Here is a 17,690-nt window from a genome sequence, read left to right as displayed (position 1 = left end):
GGCTGCTTCCCACCGCACCACTGCCTCCTTGCTGCTGCCCTCCTACACCGCCCGTCGCCATCCACCCCTCCACCTGCGTCCTGCAAGTTCTCGCCGCTACCCGAGCGCCCCTGTCCTCGAGCACCTGATGGTTTTGGATCCGGTCAAGCGCTCTGACCCGCCGCTGCCATGGCCTTGAATCCTTCTGGCTCTGTTGTTTTCACGGAGCTACTGTTTCATGGTCACAAATGAGACGCATCGGACATCACCAAGACCCGCTGCTTGGACTAGAACGGTGCCGCTCCAGGCCATCACACGGTACAACTACGTTGAGAGAACCCGAAAACACCGAGACTCGGGCTGACAAGAACCACGACATCCGTCGATTGCCAAGTACCCCTTCGTTTCGTCGAGACCGGCAAGTCCGAAGACCCCAAGTACCATGACAACCTCGAAGGGATTCAACTCCGTCAAGTTCCTCTAACGATGACCCGAACGGCTACGAAACGCGTACCACTACTATCGCCGAAGACCCGTGCAACGGAACTGTCAAGTTCGACTACCTTCGTGTGTACCTTTACTTCCCACGATGACCGTGTACAACTACCATCCCGTGCATGTCGCGAAGTACCTCTTCGAAACGACCGAGTACCACTACCGTCGACCCTCGAAGACCCCGCGGACGACAAGTTCCTCGTTGTGACCCCGAACACCTATGGAGTGTGTACAACTACGAAACGAGAACAACTACTTCCTCTACTTTGCACAGAACAAGAACCGTCCTTTTTGCACGCTTCGAAGGTATAACCCCGAGACGACGCTCGTGAACGAATGAATGCATGTTGTATGAGATGCACCCTTGTTTTGCCTTTAGTCTGAACTATCGGTGCACGTTGCCTCTCTTTTGCCTTGCCACCGACATGTGGGAACCCGGTATCCGGGAGCGCCCCACCATCTTTTGCACGCATCCACACACTTCCCGTTTGCATCGGTATCTCAATCGAGTACCATAACCGGAACATTGCCGTGGCACCGTTACCGTTATCGTTGCCGTGGCACCGCTTTTCTTTCCACCACGGTGACAAATGCTTCATAATGCTCTTGTCAACTTTTAATAAAAATTGCATAAACTTGCACTTATCATCCGCATCATGATAACAACATTTAAAATGTTTAAAATTGTTGTTGCATTAAATTGCTAATGCATATGGGGATTTACCGGATTTGTTGTTTGTTATATCCGGCCCCATTTAAATTGTTTAAATGGTATAGTTTTGTTATGCTTCACCTCTTGCCATGTTAACCAACATTTAATATTGTTGAGTACCTAACCGAGAGAGAACTAAATAAGTGATGTGGTGTTTTCTTCAATATGCAACTCAGTTGCATATTGAGCTCCACTTAATATGTACTGTTGTTTGTTGCACTTTGTCATGCCATGCATATTTAAACAGGACATGCATCATATTTGGTTGTGCATCATGCCATGCTTATGTGGTGGTTGTTTTACTATGTTGTTTGCTTCTTTCCGGGTTACTTCTCGCGTTAGCTTCGGTTTCGTTCCGGAGTTGTGAGGATTCCTTGGACTACGTCCGTTTGTCTTCTTCGTGGACTCATTCTTCTTCCTTGCGGGATCTCAGGCAAGATGACCATACCCTCGAAATCACTTCTATCTTTGCCTGCTAGTTGCTCGCTCTATTGCTATGCCTATGTCGCGATACCTACCACTTGCTATATCATGCCTCCCATATTGCCATGTCAAACCTCTAACCCACCTTGTCCTAGCAAACCATTGTTTGGCTATGTTACCGCTTTGCTCAGCCCCCTCTTATAGCGTTGCTAGTTGCAGGTGAAGATTGGAGTTTGTTCCTTGTCGGGAACATGGATATTTGTTGGGATATCACAATATCTCTTATTTTAATTAATGCATCTATATACTTGGTAAAGGGTGGAAGGCTTGGCCTTATGCCTGGTGTTTTGTTCCACTCTTGCCGCCCTAGTTTCCGTCATACCGGTGTTATGTTCCTTGATTTTGCATTCCTTGCATGGTTGGGTTATAATGGGAACCCCTTGACAGTTCGCCTTGAATAAAACTCCTCCAGCAAGGCCCAACATTGGTTTTACCATTTGCCACCTAAGCCTTTTTCCCTTGGGTTCTGCAGACTCAAGGGTCATCTTTATTTAAACCCCCGGGCCAGTGCTCCTCTGAGTGTTGGTCCAAACTAGAGCACCGTGCAGGGCCATCCCGTGGCAACTTGGGTTACGTCGGCTCCTGTATGCTTAGCTTATCCGGTGTGCCGTGAGAACGAGATATGTGTAGCTCCTATCGGGATTTGTCGGCACAGCGGGTGGTCTTGCTGGTCTTGTTTTACCATTGTCGAAATGCCTTGTAACCGGGATTCCGAGCCTGATCGGGTCTTCCTGGGAGAAGGAATATCCTTCGTTGACCGTGAGAGCTTGTGATGGGCTAAGTTGCGACACCCCTGCAGGGATTTGATCTTTCGAAAGCCGTGCCCGCAGTTATGGGCAGATGGGAATTTGTTAATGTCCGGTTGTAGAAAACCTGAAACCTTAACTTAATTAAAATGCATCAACCACGTGTGTAGCCGTGATGGTCTCTTCTCGGCGGGGTCCGGGAAGTGAACACGGTGTTGGAGTTATGCTTGAATGTAATTAGTCTAGGATCACTTCTTGATCATAGATTCTCGACCGTGCCTTTGCCTTCTCTTCTCGCTCTCATTTGCGTACGTTAGCCACCATATATGCTAGTCGCTTGCTGCAGCTCCACCTTATACCTTTTACCCTTCCTATAAGCTTAAATAGTCTTGATCGCGAGGGTTTGAGATTGCTGAGTCCCCGTGACTCACAGATTACTTCCAAAACCAGTTTGCAGGTGCCGATGATACCGTGCAGGTGAGTCAACCGAGCTCAAGGAGGAGCTCGATGAAGTTCATGTTCGTTATGTTGTTCCATTTCCAGTTGATCAGTAGTGGAGCCCAGTTGAGGCGATCGGGGATCTATAGCATTAGGGGTAGTCTTCTTTTATTTTGGTTCCATAGTCGGACCTTAATTGTATCTGTATGATGTAATGCTTTATTCATGTATTGTGTGAAGTGGCGATTGTAAGCCAACTATGGTATCCCTTTCCTTATTCAGTACATGGAATGTGTAAAGATTACCCCTCTTGCAACATGCCTACTATGCGGTTATGCCTCTAAGTCGTGCTCTGACACGTGGGAGATATAGCCGCATCATGGGTGTTACACCCATCTCTTCCATTCCAGAGCACATGGCAATTTCCAGATCTTGTTATATTCTGCTTCAGTTTTTTAAATATGTTTGGGCATATGATTCCTGACCATTTCAAACACTTGGTAATGCATTCTTGTATCCTCACCATAATTTTGCATCTTATCCACTCCAGCATAGATATAATAGGTAGATATCTTGATTCCATAATTCAGTTGTTGAATAACTCACACATATTATTGTCAACTGAATCACAGTAGCTTCCCAGCTTCATGTAAGCCCTACTCCAGTGAATTGGTTTTGTATTCATCATGTCCTTTGCTCCTTCAACTATGAATTGAGCCAACCGTGCTCTGTTATAGTTGAATAGAGACCCGTTAGGAGCCTTTGCACATCTCCAGAATCTCTTTTGCAAATCTTTGTCATTATGTTTTTTCTTCCAGTTGGAGTAAATGTGCCTTGCACACATCCTATGTTCTGCTTTTGGAGGAATATACTCTATAGCCCCTATTAGTCCTTTCTGCTGGTCTGAGATGAACACCCATCCATCCCCTTGATTACTGATTTTGAGGTCTCTGTTTAACTTCTCAACAAACCAGAACCAGGACTCATATGTTTCTTTTTCGACTACAGCCCAAGCTACAGGGTACATCTGATTGTTGGCATCTCTTCCCAAAGCAACAAGTAGCTGACCAAAGCAAGCACCTTTAAAGAAACAACCATCTAGTCCTATAACCTTTCTGCAGCCAGGAAGAAATCCTTTTTTAATAGCACCAAAGCACATGTAAAACCTCTCAAAAACATGCTCATCATCCTTCACATCATCTGCCAGTTTGATAGCAGCAGTGCTACCTGGGTTAGTTCTCAGCAATTCCAATTGGTAGTCAAAAACCAAGGAATATTCTCCTTTAGTGCTATCTTTTTATTTCTCCATCACTAATTTCTTGGCCCTTTTGCATTGTGCAATAGTGACATCTGCAAACATGTCCTTCAAAACAGTTTGCTTCAAGTTTTCTAATTTCCATGTTGGATTTGCTTTTATCAAGGCTGCATACTTCTTAGCAATAACAACAAATGTCACTAATTTGTTATCTCTTCTTGGAATACAGTGATGCTCATCGACAAATGTTGAGACTTGCAACTATTTGTGCCTAGTTGTCTTTGATGCATAAATGACCCACTTACATCCAGGCCAAGAACAGTATGCTCGGACTTTGTCATGTTCATCTTTGCTGAACAACAAATGCCTGTGAGTTTTAATTCCATATGAAATCACTGCTTTCTTCATGTGCTCTCTGCTTCTAAAAACCATGCCAAGCTGAAAGTTTGGTTTTTCAGCTTTTTTATCAAATCTAGGCCATTTGCTCTTCCTTCTAACCATAGTGGTGCCTCCTTCTCCATCACTTTCTTCATCATAAGAGAAGTCATCCTCATCAGAGTCAAAATATGGAGTTTCAAAACCAGCATCCAAATCATCATCAGATTTACATTGCACTTTATTTTCTTGCATTATAATTCCACTTCTCCGCCCAAGCTTATTAGCTCTCTCATTCCTCCTAATCTCTCTTGCAAGCTTTCTCAGTTCCTCTGCCTCCGAATCCTCTCCAGAACTACAATCAGGTATTGGCTCATATTCACTATCCTCTTCATCGGATTTGTCAACAGGAGGTGCTTCTGCTGCTGGAACATGTTCAGTTGATATATCATTATTTGCACCAACTATTGCAGCAACTTCTTTCTCTGTTTCAGTAGCTCTTACATCAAACTGTCCCACTATTTCAGATGTAGTTGCAACAGATTGTGCTACTATTTCAGTTCCATTTGCAGCAACCGCCCTTCTTCTTACTTCCATCTTAGGAGGTATAACAACTTCAGTTGCACCAAAGTGTGCCTCCAACTCAGTTGGACTTGCAGCAACTTCTCTCTCTGTTTCATGAGCAGATGATGCACCAACTTGAGCTTTTTCAGCAGCACTTACCATCTCATCAACCATTTTAGTGTCAACAACTTTCACACTAATAAGTGGTAATTTTGTCCCTTTGTGCCTAGAGTAAGTTTCTCTTACATTTACTGACAACAAACCTGCATATATGTCAAATTGCTCATCACCTACACATATGTCAAACTGCTCATCACTACCAGATAGCATGGTTTGGTCTTGGTGCATTTCTTTATCACAGGGAAAGTGCTCCTGCTGAATTGGCGTGTTCATTTCTTCAACAAAAACATCAGCATAACCACCACCTTTTATTCCAATGGCCATCCTCTTCACCGAATCATCATCCGACAGGAACATAAGACCATCACTGACTTTTTTTCCTGGAAGTAACCAATGTAATTTATAGCTGTAAGTACCTCTGCAGTGACCTCTTTCCACTTGATGAATATCTTCTGCATAGTTACATAATTCTCTATAGGACAAATTATCCCTTGGAATGAACATCTCTGCCACCAATTCACCAATGTAATCCAACTTTCCGTCCACTTGCTGAAATGATCCATAGTAATGAAACCTGACAAAGAAGTTGTCCAATGGATCGGGACCAGGAGAACCTACAAATTCAGACAGGAAGAATCGACATTCAGAAAACAAATAAAGTTGAATCTTTAGCTCTGACCATACAAAATTCAGGAAAGTATGTACAGGAAAAAGTAACATTCAGTCAAGCATGGCAGATCATTTACTCTGCATTGAAAGTATGTATCGTGCAACTTCAGTTCATTCAGGCAAAAATATGTCCACTTTTCTCCTAAACCAAACAGGAAAAATATCTACAATAAATTCAGACAAATATGTGCACTGAAAGTTTATTCAGCCTCATTTACTCTGTAGGAGAAAGTGCAAGTTTTCCTACACCAAATTATCTTGAAAGGTCGCTCCTTTCCCTACCAATTCTCCTTGCATTCAACTTCTCAAAAAAAAAATTCTCCTTGCATTCAAAGTTCAGTCAGCCTCACTTTTTTCTGAACTATCATAGGAACAGGGCAACCACCCACAACAAATTCTCCCATTTACTCTGTAGGAGAAAACAGGGCATAAGATAGAGAGAGATATGGCCGTCGGTTCCCAGAGATATGGCCACTTTTTTCCGAACTAACATAGAATGCAGTTGACAAAACAGATCCTGCTCCTCCGCCGAGCAGCAGTACGAAACCCCCTCCCTTCTCCTCCACCCATCCCACTTGAATCCCACTCCCTCTCGTGCGAGCTACTCAATTTGTCTGGATTGGATGTTACTGTACTACATAAGCAGTCGTAGTGCCAGGAGGCCACTTGAAAAGAAAAGAAAAACCAAGCGCAAATTCATTAGTTTTATTCGGCAATCTTTTACTTCAAGCTTAGTCGGCTGTCATCCGTATTATTCCGGCGTACTATTTCATACCAAATCCGAAACAAAATTTCTCTTGATTAGCCGCGATGGCTGGGTTTCAGAGTGCCATTTGTGCCTGGATGCTTTTTCTGAAGATAATTGCGGTCATGTAAATTCCAAATTTACTGCTGAGAAATCAGTTTCATGTGCCAGAGGCACACACCCTAGATAGTCTGGCTGACAGTGTACTGGCCTAAACCATAAGAACAAATTTTGAGCTTCAGTAAATGTGAATCTGTATTGTCTGTGTCAGTTTATCTATCTGATTTTCATGTTTGTTTGCTGAATTAGGACGGGTGAACATGGGACCGCAGAAGAACAGGTAGACCGACCAGCAATGCCGTGGATTCACCTGAGGATGTTTTGAAGGAGAATGTTAGCCCGGCCAACTAAGGAGTCTGATGAGCACTGAAGACAATGGATACGTAATTGGAGATACAAGCTTTGACTCATTAGCCTATTTGAGCGCCTCCTGTATTTTTCCATATATGTTCCATGTTATATTATTTCACCAAGTCCCTTTATTTTTCCATTGGACAGATGCACGATCGATTTGCTGGCTCCAACTTAATTGTAATATGCACAAAACCAACCAAACATTTGAGGTGAGATCACCAACAACAACTGCAGTACTTCTACTCAACCAGGCCCCTATTGACATTCTAAACTCAGATATGTTGACAAATTACCTATTTGATTTATGTCAATACTTGAGACACTGAGCAAACTGGCTCCTTTCTATCTACCGAGGAGACAATAAATTTAACACAGTATCAATGTATCCGCAACAGCACATCAGCCACAGCCCACGATGAAGTTGAGCGGAAATCCAACTAAGCATAAGAATGACCAACCCTATTTGTACATAAACATTACACAGCGTCGACCCCCCTCGGGATGATCGTGGAGCTGCACAACAAGGTTTGTGATTTCTGTTGCTCGAGTGTTTGGCAAGTTGGCAACCACCATTCTTTGCTGAGTGTTTGGGCACTGAAACCTTAGTTACGCAAGAATTCCCTGAGTCCAGAAAGATGCTCCAAGCCAGAAAACTGAAATGAAGACACACTGGGGCAGTCGACCTTGAACTTCTCAAGTTTTTTCATTGCTTTGCATCCAAAAGTCACTTGAAAGCTGCTGGAGCTGGAGCTGCAAGCAATCTCCAGGACTTTGACATTTTCATAACAGTCGTTTTCTTCTCCATTCACATGGACATGGAAATGGAGCTGAGGATCTTGAAGCTGCTTGATGCGAAGAATACATAGTTGTGGTAGCTTGCCAAGGAACTCTATGTCACCTTCCATTAAAGTGGCCATCTCTAAATCCAATTTTACGAGCTTGCTAAGTTGGTCACTTCCCCATTCTGGCAATTTATCATTAAGCCCGTGCAGTTTAAGGCTCCGCAGGTTCTTCAAAGGCAGGGGAATGCCATCCAAGCAACAACCTTGGTTGTTGTCCTTGTTGAGGCGCACAGACAGGGATTCAAAATGGTCATGATCTGAGATTGCAGAGAAGAACTGCTTGCTGTTATGCTTGTTGATGCCGGACACTCCGAGCTTGCGCAATTGGAGTGCAAGTGGAGTGCAAGCTCGCCAAGGAACTTTATGTCATCTTCCATTAAAGTGGTCATCTTTAAATCCAATTTTACGAGCTTGCTAAGCTGGTCACTTCCCCATTCTGGCAATTTGTCATTAAGCCCGTGCAGTTTAATGGAAGACACACTTGGGCAGTCGACCTTGAACAGTTCAAGTTTTTTCATTGCTTTGCATCCAAAAGTCACATGAAAGATGCTGGAGCTGGAGCTGCAAGCAATCTCCAGGACCGTGACCTTTTGGTAGCAGTCGTCCTCTTCTCCATTCACAAGGACTTGGAAATGGAGCTCAGGATCTTGAAGCTGCTTGATGCGAAGAATACATAGTTGTGGTAGCTTGCCAAGGAACTTTATGTCACCAGGCAATAAAGTGGCCATCTCTAAATCACATTTTGCGAGCTTGCTAAGCCGGTCACTTCCCCATTCTGGCAATTTATCATTAAGCCCGTACAGTTTAAGCCTTTAAGGCTCCGCAGGTTCTTCAAAAGCAGGGGAATACCATCCAAGCAACAACCTTGATTGTTGTCCTTGTTGAGGCGCATAGACAGGGATTCAAAATGACCATGCTCTGAGATTGCATAGAAGAACTGCTTGCTGTTATGCTTGTTGATGCCGGACACTCTGAGCTTGCGCAATTGGGTTAGCTTCTTGAGCTCTGGCAAGAAGACCTTTGCCCCTGAAGCGGCGACGTTAATGACACCAAGCGTGTGCAATGCTGTCAGTTTCCCGATCTCTCCAGGCACCTCAACACCAACTAGGCAACGATGTCTGCACACATTAGGCAACCAAGAGGAAACAGGCGGTACTGTTGATGCTGTTGAATCGTCGGTGATGCCGGCACGGATATACTACAGCTTGTTTAGGTTGATGATGTTTTCTGCCATTGTGACAATGGATGTGCCCGTGACGTCCAGTGTCTGCAGCTGCCTGAGCTTACCCACTGAATCGGGCAGGTATGTGTTGTGGATGCATCCTCGTAGCGAGAGGAACTTAAGGCGAGGTGGTAGCTTTCCGATCTTGTGTAGGTGATCATCTGTTAGATTCGTGGTGTCCTCGAGATCAAGCACCCGAAGCAGTCTCATATTGCTGCTGGAAGAAGAGATAAGGAATGACTTCCACTCCCCAAACACTGTGAAAGACCGTAGCCGTGACAAGTCCATGTTCTTGAACACAGCCTCATCTCTGTCCCAGGTGTTGCCTATGGTGAGGTGTTGTCCAGTGCGATGCGAGTTGAGGCTGCAATGCCCTTCAAGTGCAAACACAAGGTTATCCTCCATTGGCCGTGAGATGATGTATTCGCGGAAGAAACCATTGACTTGGCATGTGCTGATGAGCTTGGTGCTTATAATCGGTGACTGCTGCTGAATTACACTCAACTCCATGAGCTCTGAGAATAGCCTTTCCCCATTCTCCTCTGCGGTAATACCTGCAGATGTGTCCCTGGAGTAACCTTCTGCAATCCACCGTCTGAGCAAACGCCTCTTCCTAACATTGTAATCTGCAGGGAAGACCGCCAGATAGAAGATGCATGGCTTGACTGAATCTGAGCAATCATCGAAGTAGGACTGCATCCAAGAAAGTAGACCCTTTAAGGTATTGAATTCTTGGCTGGTCTCCAAAATGCGCATGAACTCGTCACTGAAACCCTCCAACAAATCACTGTTGGTGCATTCACCTATAGCAGTTATTACTTTGGGAAGCCCGCCACACTTGGCAACGGTACGCTTCATCATCTCATCGTCAAATTGCTGTGTGCCACTGCCACCACCACAAGCGATCTGCACTTATATATTCAGGAATTAATTAATTATGAGATATACACAGAGAAATTTCTGCTAGCCAGCTAGCTTGCCTGAACTGGATAGATCGAGCATATGCATGCATTGCATGGCCAGTTAATCAATAAAAATGGCTTTGACAGCACCTAGTGTTTTATCTTTGTGAATAGATGACAGGCAGTGTCAGCTTCCAGGCCCTTGACGTTGAGCACTCGGTCATCTTTATTTTCTACACAATGTCTAGCAACACTTCCTTCAGTTGTAATGACAACGATACAACCTGTAGTAGGCTTGGAAAATAGTGCATCTCTTATCAATTCCCAGTCATCCTTGGACCGCAAACCATCAATGACAACGAAACATTTGTATTCACGCACAAACCTACAACATTCCTGAATTGGGTCCTGTCCTTCCATCATACCAACTGCTGCAGTTTCCATGGCTTGGAAATCATCTGAATGGAAGTCCAGAAGTAAACGCCGACAAAAGTCATTCACATTAAAAGGTTGGGGCACATCCACCCAGCTGTAGACAGTAAAACTCATTTCAGAAAATTCTTTTTTTTCATTGCTACGGACCATCTCAAATTCTCGAACTCTAGCCATTCGGTTATAGTAAATGTTTCTGACAAGAGCTGATTTCACAACACTTGCACTCCCCCACACGGAGATCACACCAGGATGTGTTAGACTTTCCTCAAGTTTGGTCAATTCATTCTTACGCCCAACAAGTTCAACGTCACTGGTCCATTTAAGTGCCTTTGTACGTCTGTTGGTGAATGCGTGACAACCCGAAGAACCCTCATCCTTGCCATAGTCCTACAATTATCAGATTAGTTACTACATCACTATTAACCGCCAATAAAATAGAGATAGATTTATTGCTCTGTTAGGGTTTCATCACCGGGAATTGTAGATCAGCAAGGCGGCACATGAAATCATGCCCGGTACGGCATGGGAAATTCTTTGATCGGCCTAAACGAAGCCGAAATGAGCTCTTCGGCCCTGAACCACCTCTCTTCGGCCAAAACTAGACCGAAGACCCTTCTTCGGCCAAGAGTTGGCCGAAAAGCTCATCTTCGGCCAACACGAGGCCAACGGGGGCATAGTTTTGATTTTTATGCATTAGGTCATATAGTTTCCGAATTTGCTATAAAAAACATCATAGTTTCAAAACTATATCTTGATGTCTATTGGTTTCATACTAAACATTTTTTAAATATATTATTAACATTTTTTCAAATATATATTTTGATGTCTATTGTTTTCATACTAACGATATTTTTTTTGAATAGATGATTAACTATTGTTATAGATACATTTTTTACCGTTTTTCTAAAAACAAGTTATTTTGGTTTGAATCATCCACAACATTTTATAAACTTCACATTGTGTAAACATTTTTTAAACATGTAACGTACATATTTTTGAAACTTGTGAACATTTTTTGAAAATTAGCGTCCATTTTCTTGCATGTTACTAAACTTTTTTTAAAATGCACGAACGTTTTTTACATCATGAATTTTTTCTTAAAAAATCCATGTACATTTTTGAAACGCGTAAACACTTTTTAAACATCAGAAATATTTTTTAATGCTATCAACATTTTATTTTAAATTACGCTGACAAACTTTTTGCACTGCATTAATATTTCTTATATTCGCACTAATTTTATTTTTAAATTAAGTTAATTTACTAAATAATTTTTTGGAATTATATGGATTTAGAGTTTGCAAAATATTAAAAAATAAACAAGAAAAATAAATATAAATAAAAACCAAACGAAACTGTTGAACAAACACTATTGGGTCGGCCAACTTAGCGCGCAGGCGAGGCAAAGACACGTCCGTCCGCACTCTGTTCGATTCTTGTTTCTGTCGTGCACATTGTGTCAGGGAACGTATCTGGTGCACCAAGGCAATTGGTGCTACCGGTGCACCGAACCCCATTGCACATTCAAAAATGTTCAAAAAATTTGGAAAAAAATTAGTGTATCAATACAACATAAATGTATGTTGTCACAAAAATTCAAAACAATGGTCAAGACACAAAAATGACAAATTTGACGTCAATGTGCTAATGGGCCAAAACTGAAGCCCAACTTGTGTTAGATGGTTTTGGTGCTTGGCGTGGTGTTAGTGTCATCGCATGCATTTGGCGGCAATTTGACGCCAAGATGTGCTCCCTTCACGGCTTCACCTCGCTCTTTCTGTTCCGCTCGCCCACACGTCTTGAACTAGATCAAGGCCAATAATCTCCATGAAGCCAGAGCCAGACCCATTGATGTCGCAACCGGCAAATCTGCGATAAGAACAAGTGATGTCGTTTTGTATAGATATGTGATAACAAGTGATGTCTTTTGGTATACATGTGCAACCTGGTCTTTCATACTCGCCCCAGCCACGAGATGCTACCAAACTAACATGCATATAGTTTCTGGTTTGTTCACTAAAATCGGTCAATGTCTTAGTACACCCCAAATCATCCACTGGCTGATAAGAGATAGTAGAATCTAAATGTTGCTGTCCAAACGACACCCATATGTTTTGCTAATCATCTTTGAAACTGAAGAGGAAATCTTACGAACATGCAGTGACATCATTACTGTTAGAGTTATATTATTGATGTCCTTTGGCCTTTCACATTCTAGTCTCTTGGCATTCTCTTGTAGCCTTTTGACATCCTCATGTATGTGTATATATGTTGACTTTGGCCTCCTAATAATACAAGTTGCTATTCTCAACATGGTATTAGAGCTCTAGGTATTTTTTTTTTGTGCACGCGCAACTCGTGCTGCTCCCGATCCAATCTCCTCCACAGCCGCAGTTGTTCTCTTTCCTGCCGGCCCGTGCTTTTCTTTTGCCTGCGTCCATCTCCACCTACAGGAGCTTCCCATCCAAGCTAGGTAGCCACTGTGAATCGATTCAGCGCTAGTGTTGGATCCTATTGGACTTGGTCCCAATCGATCCAGCCGCTGGCCGCTGGTCTTCCTCCAAGTTCCAGCCGTTGCTGCCGGCCGCCAGCCTCGTCCGTGCCGCTGCTACCTTCTGCGGCACCACCGGCCGCCGGTCCCGTCCGCGCCGCTGCTGCCGGCCGCCGGCCTCGTCCGTGCCGCTGCTACCTTCTGCGGCACCACCGGCCGCCGGTCCCGTCTGCGCCGCTGCTGCCGGCCGCCGGCCCCGTCCACACCGTTGCTGTCTTACGCGGTTGTCCGCACTCGCTATTGCCGTTTCACGTCCGTGTGTCTACTGCTTTAGATCGTGGTTATTCTCCTTTGGCTGGCTTTTCGTCTGATTGATCTGCTGGTAGTTCTGACCGGTCTTGTCCTGGCCAGTTGACTCTTGGGTGACCTTTTCTAATTCCGCAAAAAAAAGACAGAAAAGGAGCACCATGTCTTCCGCATCATCTGGCTATGTCGCCATCCCGCGCTGTCAGGTGATATTCGATGGGGCTAACTATGCTGAGTTCGTTGCCTTTATGCACATTCACATGTGTGGCATTCGTCTCTGGGGTGTTCTATCCGGCAAGGTCCCCTGTCCTCCGCGCCCAGTGCCTCCTGTGGCTCCTACCTCACTGCCGACGCCACCGGCTCGTGCCGCAGATGCTTCTGATGCTGATAGGGCTGCAGCCACGGTTGCTGCTGATGACGCGGCTGCTGCTTATGACCAGCAGGTCTTGGATTTTTCGGATGCTCTTTCAGTTTACCGTGATGCTCTGGCTGCTTACACTCAGTGGTGCGATGATGATGATCGTGCTGCGGCTGTCCTCACTGCCAGTGTTCTACCTTAGTTTGCTTCTGTGTTTATGGGCCTCAGTACTGTCTTTGAGATGTGGTCTTATCTTCGCCAGCGCTATCAGCCCTCCGGTGATGCTCTCTACTTGTCTGTGGTCCGTCAGGAGCATGCTCTCCAGCAGGGAGACTCCACTATTGATGAGTTCTACACTCAAAGTTCTACTATCTGGCGCCAGCTTGACTCCCTTCGCACTACTGTTTGTGGCACTTGCCCATGTTGCCAGACTGTGAGATCAGACTTGGAGTTTCAGCGTGTCTATGAGTTCTTGTCACGGCTTCGTGGGGAGTTTGAGCCTCGACGTGCTCAGTTGTTTGCTCGTGGTCGTGTTCCTATTTCCGAGGTGCTTTCTGAGCTTCGTGCTGAGGAGACTCGCCTCCATGTTGCTGGTGTGCTTCAGGTTCCCTTTGTGCTCGCTGCTCGAGCTGCTACTCCACCAGTGTCTTCTCGCTCCAGTGCTCCGCCGCTACTGCCCACTCCTCCGGGTAGTGAGGCCCGCTCTCGTGAAGGCCGATCTCGTCCTCGTACTCATTGTGACTACCGCGACAGGGATGGTCACCCTGAGTCTGACTGCTTCAAGAAGAAGCGTGATATGCGTAATAGGGAGCGCAATTCTTCTTCTGGGACTCATGCTTCTTCCTCGACGCCGTCTACTGTCTCCTTAACTGAGCAGGATATTATGAAGCTCAAGCGTCTACTTGCTGCTTCAGGTTCTTCGACAGGTACTGCAGGCTCTGTGACTGGTGCTTCTAGTGCCGAGCGACCACAGTCTAAACAGTCAGGTACATCCCCATGGGTTCTGGATTCTGGAGCTTCATTTCATATGTCATCCGATTCTTCTGTCTTGTCCTCTCGTAGATCTCTCAGTTTTCCTATTAATGTTCTTACTGTTGATGGTACTCCTCTTCCTGTTGCGAGTCGAGGCACTCTTGCCACATCTTCCTTTTATGTTCCAGATGTTTCTCATGTGCCTCGTCTTACCATGAACCTATTTTCTGCGGGACAGCTTACTGATTCTGGTTGTCGTGTCATTCTTGATGTTGATTCTTGCACTATTCAGGATCGCCACACGAAGGCTCTGGTTGGGGCTGGCCCGCGCCGCCATGATTCTCAGGGGCTTTGGGAGTTGGACTGGCTTAATGTTCCTTCCGCTACCACCACACTCGCCAGTCCATCTGCCTTCGTTGCTTCAGCTACCAGCTCCTTCCAGCAGTGGCATCATCTACTTGGTCACCTTTGTGGTTCTCGACTATCGTCTTTAGTTCGTCATGGTCTTCTGGGGCCTGTCTCAGGAGATGTCTCCTTACAGTGTCAGGGTTGTAGGCTTGGTAAACAAGTTCAGTTACCTTATCCTACTAGCGAGTCGGTGTCTCAGCGCCTTTTTGATTTAGTACATTCAGATGTATGGGGTCCTGCTCCCTTCTCTTCCAAAGGGGGCCATCGCTACTATATTATTTTTATAGATGATTTCTCTCGCTACACTTGGCTTTATTTCATGTCTTCTCGTAGCGAGGTTCTCTCTATTTATAAGCGTTTTGCCGCCATGGTCAACACTCAGTTCTCTACACCTATTCGTGTGTTTCATGCTGATTCTGCTGGTGAGTATATCTCCAAAATGTTGCGTGGTTTTCTTGCCGAGGAGGGTACTCTTGCTCAGTTCTCTTGTCCCGGTGCTCACGCTCAGAATGGTGTGGCTGAGCGCAAGCATCGTCACCTTCTTGAGACAGCTCGTACGATGACGATTGCCTCCTCTCTTCCGCCTCATTTCTGGGCCGAGGCTGTCTCCACTGCCACATATCTCATAAACATTCAACCCTCATATGCTTTACAGGGATTTATTCCTCTAGAGCGTCTTTCTGATCATTCTCCTGATTATTCCTCTCTTCGGTTGTTTGGTTGTGTTTGTTATGTTCTCCTTGCCCCCCGAGAACGCACCAAACTAACTGCTCAGTCTGTCGAGTGTGTTTTTCTGGGCTATAGTGATGAGCATAAGGGTTATCGGTGTTGGGATCCTGTCGGTCGACGGATGCGTATTTCTAGGAATGTGACTTTTGATGAGTCTCGTCCATTCTACCCACGACCATCCTCTTCGACCTTTTCAGTAGAGGATATCTCTTTTCTCACGCTCCCTGATACACCTCCCTCTATGCCTCATATTCCTACTCCTCCTTCTCGTCCCACTATTGCAGATCTGACACCGTCTTCTCCTATCGTTTCTTCTCCTTCCTTATTGCATGACACTCCTCCTTCATCACCGATGTCTTCTCCATCTCCATCACCTCCAGTGGTTCCTTCTCATGCCACTTTTCCTTTTCATTATACCCGCCGTCGACGTGTTATAGATGAATCTACTGACGTGCCATCTACTTCTCGTGCACCGTCTTCCTCATCCCAGCCGACTTATGGTCTTCGGGCTCGACCTTGCCCTCCTCCTGACCGCTATTCTCCTAGCCAATATGGCCTTTCGGTTGTACTTGAGCCTACCTCTTATCGTGATACTTTTGTTCATCCTGAATGGCAGTTAGCGATGGCAGAGGAGATTGCCGCTCTTGAGCGCAACGGTACATGGGATCTGGTTTCTCTTCCTCCTCGTGTTCATCCCATCACTTGTAAGTGGGTCTATAAGATTAAGACTCGCTCTGATGGTTCTCTTGAGCGTTATAAAGCTCGTCTTGTGGCTCGTGGCTTTCAGCAGGAGCATGGTCGTGATTATGACGAGACATTTGCTCTTGTGGCTCATATGACCACTGTCCGCACACTTCTCGCCGTGGCCTCTGTTCGCCATTGGTCTGTGTCACAACTTGATGTTAAAAATGCCTTTCTTAATGGTGAGTTGCGTGAGGAGGTTTATATGCAGCCACCACCTGGGTATTCAGTTCCTGATGGCATGGTTTGTCGTCTTTGTCGCTCTCTCTATGGCCTTAAGCAAGCCCCCCGCGCTTGGTTTGAGCGTTTTGCCTCTGTGGTCACTGCTGCTGGTTTTTCACCCAGTGATCACGATCCATCGTTGTTTGTCCACCTTTCTGCTCGTGGTCGCACTCTTCTTCTTTTATATGTTGATGACATGATCATCACTGGCGATGATTCTAAGTACATTGCCTTTGTTAAGGCCCGTCTCAGTGAGCAGTTCCTTATGTCTGATCTTGGTCCTCTTCGTTACTTTCTTGGGATTGAGGTTTCCTCCACCTCTGATGGCTTTTTTATTTCCCAAGAAAAGTATATTCAGGATCTTCTTACTCGTGCGGCTCTTAGTGATGAGCGCACTGCTGAGACTCCTATGGAGCTCAATGTCCATCTTTGTGCTTCTGACGGTGAGCCCTTGTCTGATCCGACGCGTTATCACCATCTTGTTGGGAGTCTTGTGTATCTTGCTGTCACTCGTCCGGATATCTCCTATCATGTCCATATTCTGAGTGAGTTTGTTTCTGCTCCCACTTCAGTTCACTATAGTCACCTTCTTTGTGTTCTACGATATCTTTGTGGCACGATCTCTCATCGTCTCTTTTTTCCCCGTTCCAGCTCGTTATAGCTCCAGGCCTATTCGGATGCTACGTGGGCTAGTGATCCTACGGATCGCCGTTCACTTTCTACCTACTGTGTCTTTTTTGGTGGTTCTCTCATTTCCTGGAAGACGAAGAAACAGACTGCAGTTTCTCGTTCGAGTGCAGAGGCCGAATTGCGAGCTATGGCTCTTCTGACGGCAGAGGTGACTTGGTTACGATGGTTACTGGAGGATTTTGGTGTTTCTGTTACTACACCTACCACCCTCCTATCAGACAGCACAGGTGCTATCAGTATTGCGCGGGACCCCGTGAAGCATGAGCTTACCAAACACATTGGTGTTGATGCTTCTTATGTGCGTGCTGCTGTGCAGGATCATGTTGTTGCTCTTCAGTATGTGCCTTCTGAGTTACAGCTAGCGGACTTCTTCACGA

General features: G+C 45.3%; 1 pseudogene; it reads right to left on the bottom strand.

Moving 5' to 3' along the window:
- Positions 1-3,439: 3,439 nt before the first annotated feature.
- Positions 3,440-11,913, bottom strand: LOC119273259 (annotated as a pseudogene).
- Positions 11,914-17,690: the final 5,777 nt, after the last annotated feature.

The sequence above is a fragment of the Triticum dicoccoides genome, chromosome 3A (assembly GCF_002162155.2).
Source record: "Triticum dicoccoides isolate Atlit2015 ecotype Zavitan chromosome 3A, WEW_v2.0, whole genome shotgun sequence".
NCBI lineage: Eukaryota > Viridiplantae > Streptophyta > Magnoliopsida > Poales > Poaceae > Triticum > Triticum dicoccoides.
This window is presented reverse-complemented; position numbering and strand designations above follow the sequence as displayed.